General features: G+C 41.0%; 1 pseudogene; it reads left to right on the top strand.

The window, feature by feature from the left end:
* Positions 1 to 12,524: 12,524 nt before the first annotated feature.
* On the top strand, positions 12,525 to 12,642 carry LOC126249964 (5S ribosomal RNA; annotated as a pseudogene).
* The last annotated feature ends 705 nt before the right edge of the window (positions 12,643 to 13,347 follow it).

Here is a 13,347-nt window from a genome sequence, read left to right as displayed (position 1 = left end):
TCCTTCCAAATCGAATCCTTTTCTTGTTCACGAGCAATGTCACTTAATGAGGATGAAATGAAATTTTCAAAAGCAACCTTCTGCATGTAGAGTAAGCTGTAATTATTTTCTAGGCAATCTTCCTCGTTACTTTGAGCTAAACCAAGAGGTGCTCGTGAAAGTGCATCAGCAATGATGTTTTGTGAACCTGGAATATATATAACAGTGAAGTTAAATTCCTAAAGAAACAAAGCCCACCGTTTTAAACGGTCGTGATTTAATTTGGCTGACATGAGAAATTGTAACGCCCGATGGTCGGTGTATACTTTTGTGTGCTTGTCTTGCAGATAGCAACGAAATTTATCAAACGCCCATACTAAGGCTAATGCTTCCAACTCCGTGACTGAATAGTTGCGCTCTGATTTTGTTAATACTCGACTGGCAAAAGCTATACTTTTCTGAGTAAAAATTCCATTTTCAACAGCTTCTTGGAACAAATGGATACCAAGCCCAGATCGTGAGCTACCTGTCGAAAGGCAAAAATCAAGGGATAAATCAGGATATGACAATATAGGTGCATTCAGTAGTGCAGTTTTCAAATCGTGGTAGTCTGTTTGAGCAACATGATCTCAGTCCCAAACTGTGTTCTTACCTGTTAGTTTTCATAATCTAGGTGTTGACAAGCTTTGTAGGCTAAGAAAACGACGATAAAAATTTATTAGTCCCCAAAATCCTCTTAATTGTCGCTTGTTTGTTGGTAGGGGCATTTCTTTGATTGCATTTAATTTTTCTGGATCAGGTAGAATGCCTTTTGTTGTAACAATGTGGCCAAGAAATTTGATTTGTGTTCTACCGAAGTCCGATTTTTCTAAATTGACTGTAATGCCATGTTCCCGAAACGTTCGTAATAATTCACTTAATACTTGGTTGTGTTTTGTCCATGAATTTTCTGCGATCAAAATGTCGTCAACATAAGTGGTGATCCTGTCTTTTAAGTGTGTCGGTAATATTGTATTCAAACCACGGATAAATGCAGCTGACGAAACATTGAGACCAAATGGCAATTTTCGAAATTGGTAACAGTTTCCAAAACAGAGGAAAGCTGTGTATTTCCTACACCTCAAATTTAATTCTATTTGCCAAAAACTACTTCGTAAATCCAAAGATGACATTACCTTCACTCCATGGAATTTTTGCAATAGTTCATCTAGTGTCTGTGGTCTATCGGTTTCAGGTTGGATTACTGTGTTAATTTGTCTGGAACCAAGAACCAGTCTAATGGAATTATCCCTTTTCTTAACCACGTGTAATGGGCTATTATATGAACTCACAGCGGGTTCGATGATTCCCTGCTCTAACATAGATTGTATTTCCTGTTTCACTTTGTCTCTGTATGTAAATGGGATGACGTATGGTGGTACAAAAATTTATTATGTTCCTTGACCCTGAATTCATAAAGAAAGTTACGTATTGTTCCTGTCTTGTGAGAAAAAACTTCACAATTTGTTTCTAATATTTCAAATAACTCATCAGTTCCTGCATTAGGATCCACTTCGTCTCGGTACACGTTCCTTTTCATTAATTGTTCTGTACTAATGGGTTGTTCTGTTTCACAGTAAAACGTAGTGATGTTATCTGTGCAACTATTAGACAAATTCAGTGATTGTTGTGCCTCAAGCGGAAAGAGAAAACGCAAATAATTCACTTCCTCATCCTCCTTTGTTAGCCATCCTTGAAATTTAAGCGTGACTAACATTTGATTTACTCGTAACATGACTTCAGCATTACAAAAGTTTAACATTGCTTTATATTCACGTAGGAATTCCACACCCAAAACCATTTCTGTTGATAAAAGAGGGACTACTAAGAAATTTGCAGAAAACTCGTGTCCTTGACACCTGAAAACTAAAGAAGTCTGATTGCGTACGTCTACACTCCTTCCTTGAATGACTCCCTTTAATTTGGTCTTTAATAATGGCAAGGTTGGACAAACAGATGCCTGTTCACACTTCTTAAACATTGTCTCGCTAATTACATTCACAGGGCTGCCAGAATCCAGTACAGCTGAAAGTAGAGTATTTCCAACCGAGATTTTTATAATTGGATGAGCATACATAATTTCGTTGTTATCATTTTCTTGTAATAATGTGTCTGTAATGTCCTCCAATCCAACAAAGTTAACGTAATTTGTGTATCGGCTTTTTTTAGAATCGAGACACATTGATTGCATATCGGTATTGCTAAAGGCGAATCATGAGAAGTTTGCTGATAAAGTATAAAAAATGACTCTATAGGCAACGTGGGTAACACAAGTTTTAGCTACAAGACTCAGATTAGCTCCTAATACAACTGCTTGATGTTTGCTAATTTTTAACCCCACTTATCGTACATTTACTCTTTTTGTCGAAAGTTTTCTCCGGCTGTTTCAGTTGTGCTTACATATATAATGGTGAGTGAAAGCGTGTTTGGTAAGGATGGTCTAAGGCGCTGTCGGCGTGGATACTGCTTAGCATCCCAGCGCTACAGCGCTGTGGAGAGAGAGTGTAAACTTAATCATCAGGGTCGTCACGATAGCTACATCTGTCTGCTTGTGAGCTCCAGCGTTATTATAATTTAAATAAACAACTACTTCCTTGCTGTAAAGTGGGCAGGGTATCATTAAAATGAAGTACCTCCATTAATATGCCGTCATGTATACAGAGAATGAAGTCGCATCCACCCTACCATTGTCCTTGGAGTATTCACATAAATGAGTGTAATTACAACCACACTTACAGGTTATCACCGAAAGCACCGTCATCTGGACTCTTTACTCATATGTTTTCGATATCAATATGGATAATCGTCTAACTGTGTTTGACGTGTGCAAAATATAACTATCTGTCTACAATATTAATTAGGGACTCTGTTACGCAAATTCGTGCCGTTGATGCTAGCTCGTATAAAAAAAAAATTATTCTGAGTCGTTTACTAGTTAGTACACTGGACTCGCGTCGGGAAGTTCACAGTTCAAACCTGCGTCCGGCCATCCTGATTTAAGTTTTCCGTGGTTTCCCAAACTCGCTTAAGGTAAATGCCGGGATAGTTCCTTCGAAAGGGCAGAGTCGCTTGCCTTTTCCATCCTTCCCCAATCCTAGCTTGTGCTCCGTCTCTAATCACCTCGTTATCGACGGGACGTTAAACACTAATTCCCTCCTCCTGAGTCGTTTACTACTACTACATAGATCGCATAAGCGTTGTATTACAGACTTAAGTCTAGAGTATGGGTATTATTTTGTCAAAATACGAAGTAAACAATACGTTGGTGTGCTACCTGGCTGGAAAAGGAGTACCCACGTTAGTTTTAAAAGCAGAACTGTTGGTGGTATTAGGGGTATTATAGTTATGATTGGCCCAGGAAGAAAAGTTGGTGGTGAGGGATATGCTTCGCGCTTAAACTGTTAGCAGCGATTATCCACAAACACGTCGGTGAGTTACGATAGGTTTTGCTGTGGTGGGATATATTCTTCCTAGAATGACTGAGTGTCATTTGTGCCAGCTACCATGTCGGAGGTGATTACAGATACTCTGTGCAAATTTCTCTACGACTCCTGGGGAGTTGTGGGACACTCCAGTTCGCGATCTAGTGATCACGATCGTACGAGCAGTTGCATATCGGACCCGCATTATCCATCGAATACCGGGGGGAGAACGGTGTGTGTTGCACCAGTCTATGTAATTTCCACCTACAGCTTGGGATCTGTTCGCCGATATTAACGAAGCTGGGGGATCCCTCATTCGGAACTGCAGCAATGTCAGGCGCTAGACCAGCAGGCTTACATCGCAACATTGCCGGACTCTGTGTGACAGCAAGCATCGGCGTTCGTGTCTACACACACACACTTCGGAATATAAGGGGAGAGCTATCCTGCAGACGACATGATTTTCGTTGGAGTTGTTACAGATACTGAACAGCTCTCTAGCGGTGCATTTTGCAGCACAGCGCTGAAAATTCAGTACCTTTGACTGGAGGCATCAGAATTTTACTATGACGTCAGATAATCTAGTAATGTAGTCTGGCATTTCATATACGATATCGCTGGTTAGAATCGGTAGTGCTTATAGAATTCTCTGTGATGTCATCGACACTACGTACTATTTCTGTCAGTGTGTTCGTTTCGGATAGTACGACGTCACACACTATTAATAGTGTGGTGGCTTAGCAATGGTACATAAATGGGGATTTCTTGATTTGCTGTAGGATTTTGGAACGTATACTGTGTTCGAACACCATGAAGTACCTCGAAGAAAACGATTTATTGACACATAGTCAACACGGATTCAGAAAATATAGTTCTTGTGAAACACAACTAGCTTTTTATACTCATGAAGTAATTAGTGATTTCGACAGGGGATGTCAAATTGATTCCATATTTTCAGATTTCCAGAAGGCTTTCGATACCGTTCCTCAGAAGCGTCTTCAAGCCAAATTGCGTGCCTACGGAGTGTTGCCTCAGTTGTGCGACTGGATTCGTGATTTCCTCTCAGAAAGGTCACAGTTCGTAGTAATAGACGGAGAGTCATCGAGTAACACAGAAGTAATATCCGGCGTTCCCCAAGGAAGTGTTATAGGCCCTCTAATGTTCTGATCTATATTAACGACATAGGAGACAATCTGACTAGACGTCGTAGATTGTTTACTGAAGATGCTGCTGTCGTTTACCGTCTTGTAAAATTATGAGATGACCAAAACAAATTGCAAAATGATTTAAATACGATATCTGTATTGTGAGAAAAGTGGAAATTGATTCTGAATAAAGAAAAATGTGAAGTTATTCACATGAGTACTAAAAGAAATCCGCTAAATTTCGATTACGCGATAAGTCACACAAACCTGTAGGCTGTAAATTCAACTAAATACTTAGGGACTGCAATTATATATAACTTAAATTGGAATGATCACATAGATAATGATGTGGGTAGAGCAAACCAAAGACTGCGATTAACTGGCAGAACGCTTAAAAGGTGCAACAAGTCTACTAAAGAGACTGCTTACTCCACGCTTGTCCGCCCTATTCTGGCGTACTGCTGTGCGGTGTGGGGTCCGCATCAGGTGGGACTGACGGATGACGTTGAAAAAGTTCAAAGAAGGGCAGCTCGTTTTCTATTATCTTGAAATAGGGGAGATAGTGCCACAGACATGATACTTGAATTGGAGTGGCGATCATGAAAACAAAGACAGTTTTCGTTGCGACGGGCTCTTCTAATGAAATTTCAATTACTGTTTTCTCCTCCAATTGCGAAAACATTCCCCTACACAGGGAGAAATGATCATCACGATAAAATAAGAGAAATAAGGGTTCGTACAGAAAAATTTAAGTGCTTGTTCTTCCCGCCCGCCGTTCGCGAGTGGAACGGTAGAGAGACAGCTTGAAGGTGGTTCATTGAACCCTCTTCCAGGCACTTTATTTGAATAGCAGAGTGATTACGTAGATGTAGATGCAGATGTAAATGTAGAAGTAGACGAAAACGAGAGCATCATCACATCGACGTGACGCGATGGAGCTCATGATGCGACGTGGTGACGCTACGTCGTGGCGCGATGTTGACACACATAATTCTGGTAATAGGGTGAAATTGTGGAAAAATGAGAAAATTACGTATCTATCGGGGAGTGCCGTCAGCTGGTGTCTTGAAATATTAATTTGTTATTAGCAAATAGACCTCTAGTGACGTGATTTGTTATTAACAAACTGACACATCCTATTACCTATGGTGCCCACCCAGCTGTACCAGTTGTAAAAGATGGAGTTGGGAACGTGATTCTGGGAGCATGGGAGCATCATGACGTAGGGAACAGAGGGATGAATCTTGTGTGATGGGAAACAAAATAAAATGGGTAAAATGGGTGGAGACAAAGAATTCCGAGCGCTCTTACATTTCTGACTAGGTGTGGTCTCTGGTGGTGCTACGTACTACAAAACTGTTATTAACTGAAACGTAAAGTGACGTGATTTGTTGTTAACATACGGACTCAACCTTCTCCCCTTTGCTACCCAGCCCTAGAATGCTTACCTCAGTTATAAAATAGAAAAACCCATTACAAATACAAAAACTGAGGAAGACATTGAAAAATACGTAACATTGAATGTACATACATATCGAGCTGGGTGTGGTCTGTGCCGGTGTTACTTAATATTGTTATTAACAAATAGACACATTTCGCCGGCCAGTGTGGCCAGGCGGTTCTAGGCGCTTCAGTCTGGAACCGTGCAACCGCTATGGTCGCAAGTTCGAATCCTGCCTCGGGCATGGATGTGTGTGATGTCCTTAGGTTAGTTAGCTTTGAGTAGTTCTAAGTTCTAGGGACTGATGGCCGCAGATGTTAAGTCCCATAGTGCTCAGAGCCACTTGAACCATTTTTAGACACATCCGCTCCCTATGCTGTTCAACTCCATATTAACGCCTGCCACAAGAGTGTACTAGTTATAAAAGATGAAGGTGTAGAGGGGTTGCATGATTCTCATTGGCCCTGAGGGGCGGTAGGTGAGGGTAGGAGGACAGGGGGTTGCCGCCACTTTTGTGACATCTGGCGACTATATGTTTACGTCCTTACCTTGAATATAAATAGTACAATTGCCTGGGTGAGTTCCCTGTGTGACCGCGATCAATTCCAGGTGATTTTCCGGGGGATATAGAATAGGGGAAGCGAGGAGACCAAGTGGATAACCTGACACCGGATGCGTAACATGACACTGGATGTGATAATATCGTTATCTTGGCCTGAGCGCTCCCTGGTATCCTACTTACGTTTTGCAAGTTATCTTTCTGTATACATCCAGTATTTATGTACAGAGTATTGCACAACTCCTATTGCAGGCTTCTAGGTATTGTAGAGGTACTTAGTACATAAAAATTTAATAAGGAACCCTTATAAGTTTGAAGATAGGATCACTTTTACTGAATGCACCCAGAGGAGGAGTGATCTCGGATTTGTGTCCCCTACAGGAGTCCATGGCATGGGGAATTTCTCGAGCACCAGCCGTCGGGTTCTCTTCTACGTAACGAAGTACTTCCTCTTCAAAGTCAAGACTGCGACGCTTATGTGGAGCACCACGGTGAACCCTACCAGCTTCAGAAATGCTAATTTCTCGCGGCCGTTGTTATAGACGGAGGAAAACAATATGTGTTGTCATAATTGTGATACAAACTGACGACGATTGTTTGAATTGGGAGAGGGGAAACAACCGCGAGGTCGTCGGTCCCATCGGATTAGGGAAGGACAGCGAAGGGAGTCGGGCCTGCCGTGTCAAACAAACCATTCCGGTATTTGCCTGAAGCGATTTAGGGAAATCACGGAAAATCTAAATCAGGATGGCCAGACGCGGGTTTGAACCGTCTTCCTCCCAAATGCGTGTCCAGTGTGCTAGCTACAGTGCTACTTCGCTCTGAGATTGACGACGGCGCCCTTTTCTGAGTTTATGTGGTAATGCAAACTGGGAGATGTGAAACCGATCCGATCTTCAAAGTTATTTGACACCGCCTGACAAAAAAAGTAAAGCACCCAGAAGGAGAAGAGGAAACGAAATGAAACTTCACTGGCTGAGAAAGTACGTGATGAAGTTTCAGTGATTACGAACTCGTGACAAATTTAGAAATAACTCTGCAGGATGAGCCCACCTATCAGTATGACGTTGCACCCTTCTCTGGCTAGGATGAATTCACTGATTCGTTTGCAAAGGTTGTCATAAAGCCTTTGCATCCTCCTTGTGGCAAACTGTCCCACATCTGTTGTAACTAGTCTTTGATATTCTCGATAATGAAACTGAGACGAAGTAGATGCCCGAGCGGGTTCCACGCATGCTCTGTCCGGGACAAATCTGGGAGTGTTGTTGTCCAGAGGGGTACCTCAACGCAACTCAGGCAATTTATACAGACACGAACCGTGTGTGGACGAGAATCGTCCAATTTAAAAAGGCTCTCACGATACTGTCGCATGAGAGGTAATAAATGTGGACGCAGGATGTGTGGGATGTACCGTTATGCCGCCATAGATCCCTCAGTAACTACTAGCTATGTCTTGAATTCATACCTGATGAGTCCCAAAACCATAACGCCAAGAATGACACCGCCGTTCCTCTCCATAGTATTGGACGAATGGGCCTTCTTTGAAGGTGCCACTGTACTCGCCAATGCTGGTCGTCCGGTGTAGTGCAGAACCGCGATTCTTGGCTGGACACAGTGCGAAGCCAGTCATCCGTAATCCATGCTTATTGGTCGCGGTGACACAGTATATCGAGAGTTTGTAGTAATGGAAAATTGTACAGAAATGCCGGAGGATCTGCAACGAATTGACGCATGGTGCAGGGAATGGCAATTCAATCTCAATGTAGACAAGTGTAATGTGCTGCGAATACATAGAAAGAAAGATCCTTTATCATTTAGCTACAGTATAGCAGGTCAGCAACTGGAAGCATTTAATTCCATAAATTATCTGGGAGTAGGCATTAGGAGTGATTTAAAATGGATTGACCATATAAAATTAATCGTCGGTAAAGCAGATGCCAGTCTGAGATTCATTGGAAGAAAACTAAGGAAATGCAGTCCGAAAACAAAGGAAGTAGTACACAATTCACTTGTTCGCCCACTGCTTGAATACTGCTCACCAGTATGGGATCCGTACCAGATAGGGCTGATAGAAGAGATAGAGAAGATCCCACGGAGAGCAGCGCGCTTCGTTACATGATCATTTAGTAATCGTGAGTTACGGAGATGATAGATAAACTCCAGTGGCAGACTCTACAGGAGAGACGCTCAGTAGCTCGGTACGGGCTTTTGTTGAAGTTTCGAGAACATATCTTCACCGAGGAGTCAAGCAGTATATTGCTCCCACCTACGTATATCTCGCGAAGAGACCATGAGGATAAAATCAGAGAGATCAGAGCCCACACAGAGGCATACCGATAATCTTTCTTTCCACGAACAATACGAGACTGGAATAGAAGGGAGAACCGGTGGAGGTACCCAAGGTACCCTCCGCCACACTCCATCAGATGGCTTGCGGAGTATGGATGTAGATGTAGATTTGTAAAAATGAAATTCTAACAAAATTTCAATTTGGTTTTCAGAAAGGCTTTTCAACAGAAAATACTATATATGCTTTCATTGATCAAACATTATATGCATTTACTAAACGAACACCACTTATTGGGATATTTTGTGATCTCTCAAAAGCCTTTGATTTTGTGAATCATGAAATTCGTCTAGATAAGCTTAAGTATTGAGGTATTAGTGGGACAGTACACAAATGGTTTAATTCATACTTAACTGGAAGCGTGCAAAAGGTTGAAATGAACAGTACAGATAGTCTGCAAAAACCACCGGAGTCCTGTAGCTGGGGAGGTATCAAGAATGGTGTTCCATAGGATTCAGTCTTGGGTCCATTATTGTTCTTAATATATATTAACAGCTTGCCACTCTATATTCATGAAGATGCAAAGCTAGTTCTTTTTGCTGATGATACAAGTATAGTAACCACACCCAACTAGGAAGAATCAGCTGAGGAAATTGCCAATAATGTCTTACAGAAAATTATTAAGTGGTTCTCTGCAAATGGACTCTCACTAAATTTTGAGAAAACACAGTTTATACACTTCTGTACAGTAAATGGCATATATATATATATATATATATATATATATATATATATATATATATATATTGGCCACGACATCTTGGTAGATGATTGTTGCAGTGTCTGTCTGTGTTTATGGGTTGCATTTTTTCATATGACTTGTCAAGCCAATGGCAGCACGGCATAACACCATTGATAAGTATAGACTCTCAACAGAAGTCTGTTGCTAAGGCAGAATACTCAAAATTTCTGGATTTGTGCACTGATGAGAAAGTGAATTGGAAGAAACACATCGATGATCTGCTGAAACGGTTAGGTTCAGCTACTTATGATATTAGGGTTATTGCAAATTTTGATGATAAACGGTAAATTAGCCTACTATGCCTATTTTCACTCACTGCTTTCATATGGCATCATATTTTGGGGCAATTAGTCATTAAGGGAGAAAGTATTCTTTGCACAAAAGCGTGTAATCAGAATAAAACCTGGAGCCCATCCAAGATCACCATGCAGGCATTTATTTAAGCAACTCGGGTTATTCACAGTACCTTCGCAATACATATATTCATTTATGAAATTTGTCATTAATAACCCATCCCAATTCAAAAATAAGAGCGAAGTGCATAGCTACAACACTAGAAGAAAGGATGATCTTCACTATTCTGGATTAAATCTCACTTTGGCACAAAAAGTGGTGAATTATGCTGCCACAAAAATCTTTGGTCATTTGCCAAATAGTATTAAAAGTCTGACAGATAGCCAACGAACATTTCCGAAATGTCGTATTCGTGATCTGTGGAACAAGGATTAATGTATGTATACATGTATTCTCGCTGCCGGGTTTCGCGCTGGCGCACTGGCCGATTTGGCGGCTAAGAGCCAGACGCTAACGGTGAACATGCCAGAAGCTACCGTCGCACGTGTGTACACTCGCTTTCTTAATGTTGATTTCACACTAAGTACCAGAGTTTCACCTGAGTGTCACATATAGAAGAACTGCTGTGGCGGTTGTCTTCATTCAGGGTGCATCGGGTGTGTGCTTACTGTTCAAAATCAGACGCTGTGGCAGAATATCTCCGTTTTTACGACTCGGGCGCCATTATTACCCGTCGTACATGCATTTTCAGCGGAGAGAAACCCTGACCAACAGCATCCGTCGATGAGGTAAGTACCAGCTCGAACAACTATAGTTCACTTGTCAGTGTGTCAAGCGTTGTGAGCCACGATACTCAGAAGTTATTTCGTTGCACACGTATGTTCATGTCACCACGCTTGACCGTCCACTTCTTGAAGGGCACATATAGCCGTCCAAAACATTATATAAATTTGGAGATCATTTCTTCATATGGCGTTTGGTTTCCAATGAAAGTTCATACTAGTATTGAGTTAGAACAATATACAGAACATTATAGCTTATACCTATGGCTGACATTCCATCCATCGCTTATATTACGAACACAAATTTCTTAATTTTTAAAACGTCATGAAATTTTCATTAACTGGCTTCTGTTACTACAGTTTGATTGTTAGCTTCAACTTCTCTTCGTTCAAATCACATTTACAAATTAATTACATATCACATTATCATGACACAATACAAGCATATGACACATTTATCTTTCATTTTATAGATAGGCTTTTATCACATATGGGAGCTCATTCCTTCCAAAGGTAGACGAAGGAGAAAAAATTGGAAATAGAACTAAAACGTTGCACACTACTGGCCTATCTACACTTGGCGCCGTCTCCTTTGTCTGGGACGGAAGAAGGGAAATACTCATCTACTGGTTCAAGAATTTATGAGGAGATGTTACTCGTACAATGATGGACTAGTTGCCAAGGAACTTTTAGTTCATTGAAATAATGTGAACTGACTAATCACCAAGTAGTATCATGTTGTTTCTGCATGTGTTAGTGCTGTTTACTTCAATTCACGTATAGCTTAGGCTGAAACATGCCGTTTTTACGATCGTAGACTTGTCTTTCTCAAATACCTTGAAACGTCAGTATTCAAGCTTTCAAGTGACGATAAAAATTAACTGGTTTTTGTAAAATCCCATCCTTAAATGTTTATGTGTACTCTGCAGCGAATAGGAACTGGTAAGTGTCACGGAGACACACTGCGACGATGCATATTTCATTTTTATTTGCCTTGTGACCTTTGTATAACTATCCTTATAACTAAATTGTTTACTCGACGTGCGGCGCATTTCTTCATTTGGTACCTGCTACTCTTGACGTAATTCTCTTCTTCTGCTATGTGACGATACACTGGTAGCTGAAAAAAAAAAACTTGAAACTAACTTAAAACTAATTGCATTACGTAGCTCGATGGCCACTGATACATTGGGTCATTGCATGCGTCCGCAGATACTTCCATATTTCGTTTAAATTCATAGACATTTGTTTGTTCCGTTACCCATTATCATCAATTACTCTGCAAAGAAAATTATTTGTCATCTCTCACGGTATTTTGTCGTTAGCCTTTAGCTTACACGTCTCGTGTAGTTTTTCATAATACATACTTTTAGTTGTAAATATGTTGTATATAACTCAGTATTTAACAAAGTCTCTCTCTCTCTCTCTCTCTCTCTATATATATATATATATATATATATATATATATATATATATATATATATATATATAGGTTCCTTAGTCTTTAGATAGTTGAAGTATTTGCGTAGTATTTCCGTTTACTTTGTATTCAAGTTAGGTACACATTGAATTCCTATTTTGGTTGTGCCTTCTGACAGTCTGTCGCACATGCGCACAGGTCAGTGTCTCCTCTCCTGCTGCTGATGTCAGCGCGTATTGTTGAGCGCGCGACCGCTCAGCCATAAGCTAATAACGTTTATACTTTCGCTTCGCGTAAAGTGATGTATTACTTTTCATTGCTGTTAATTTTTGAGCCTACGTGTACAAATCAAAGGGCAACGGCCTTGCCACAGTGGATACACCAGTTCCAATGAGATCACCGAAGTTAAGCACTGTTGGGCGTGGTCGGCAATTGGATGGGTGACCATCCAGGCCACCATGCGCTGTTGCCATTTCTCGGGGTGCACTCAGCCTCGTGATGCCAATTGAGGAGCTACTCGACTGAACAGTAGCGGCTTCGCTCAGGAATACCATCATAACGATCGGGAGTGCGGCGGTGTGCTGACCCAACGCCCCTCCTATCCGCATCCTCCACCGAGGATGACACGGCGGTCGGATGGTCCGAGTAGGCCGCTCGTGGCCTGACGACGGAATGCGTGTGTGTACAAATCAAAAGAATTACTTATGCCTGTACACATTACTTTATCTTAAAAAATTCCACTTAGAATTATGTACACTATGTACAATTATCTTGTGATAAAAAAAAAATTGTTGCCACGCTTCGTCATTTTGTAAAGGCTTTATATCTTTGTGAGGGTGGAGACCCTTGTCTCTTCCTGTTTTCTCATAAACTAACCAGTACGCTCCAGGATATGGTATTTTAGAAATTACATATGGGCCTGAATAGAAAAATTACCACTTCTTATTCAGTTTGCCAGATTTTGTCGATTTAGGGTGCGTACGTAAGAGGACTCGTTGCCCTTCAAAATTTGTATTTCAGTTTCTTGTTATAAATTCTCCTTTTATACTCGGCCCTGTAACTATGGTTCGTTTGATTTTGTCTTGTAGTGTCATTTCTGTAGTGGGTACCTTTGGTATAGGCGACTCCCACTCATTCGTATGTTTTGACTGAAACGTCAATTCATTCGTTGTTAAAC

The sequence above is a fragment of the Schistocerca nitens genome, chromosome 3 (genome assembly GCF_023898315.1).
Source record: "Schistocerca nitens isolate TAMUIC-IGC-003100 chromosome 3, iqSchNite1.1, whole genome shotgun sequence".
Classification (NCBI taxonomy): domain Eukaryota; kingdom Metazoa; phylum Arthropoda; class Insecta; order Orthoptera; family Acrididae; genus Schistocerca; species Schistocerca nitens.
The sequence above is the reverse complement of the archived record's forward strand: the minus strand, read 5'-3'. Positions and strand labels throughout refer to the sequence as shown.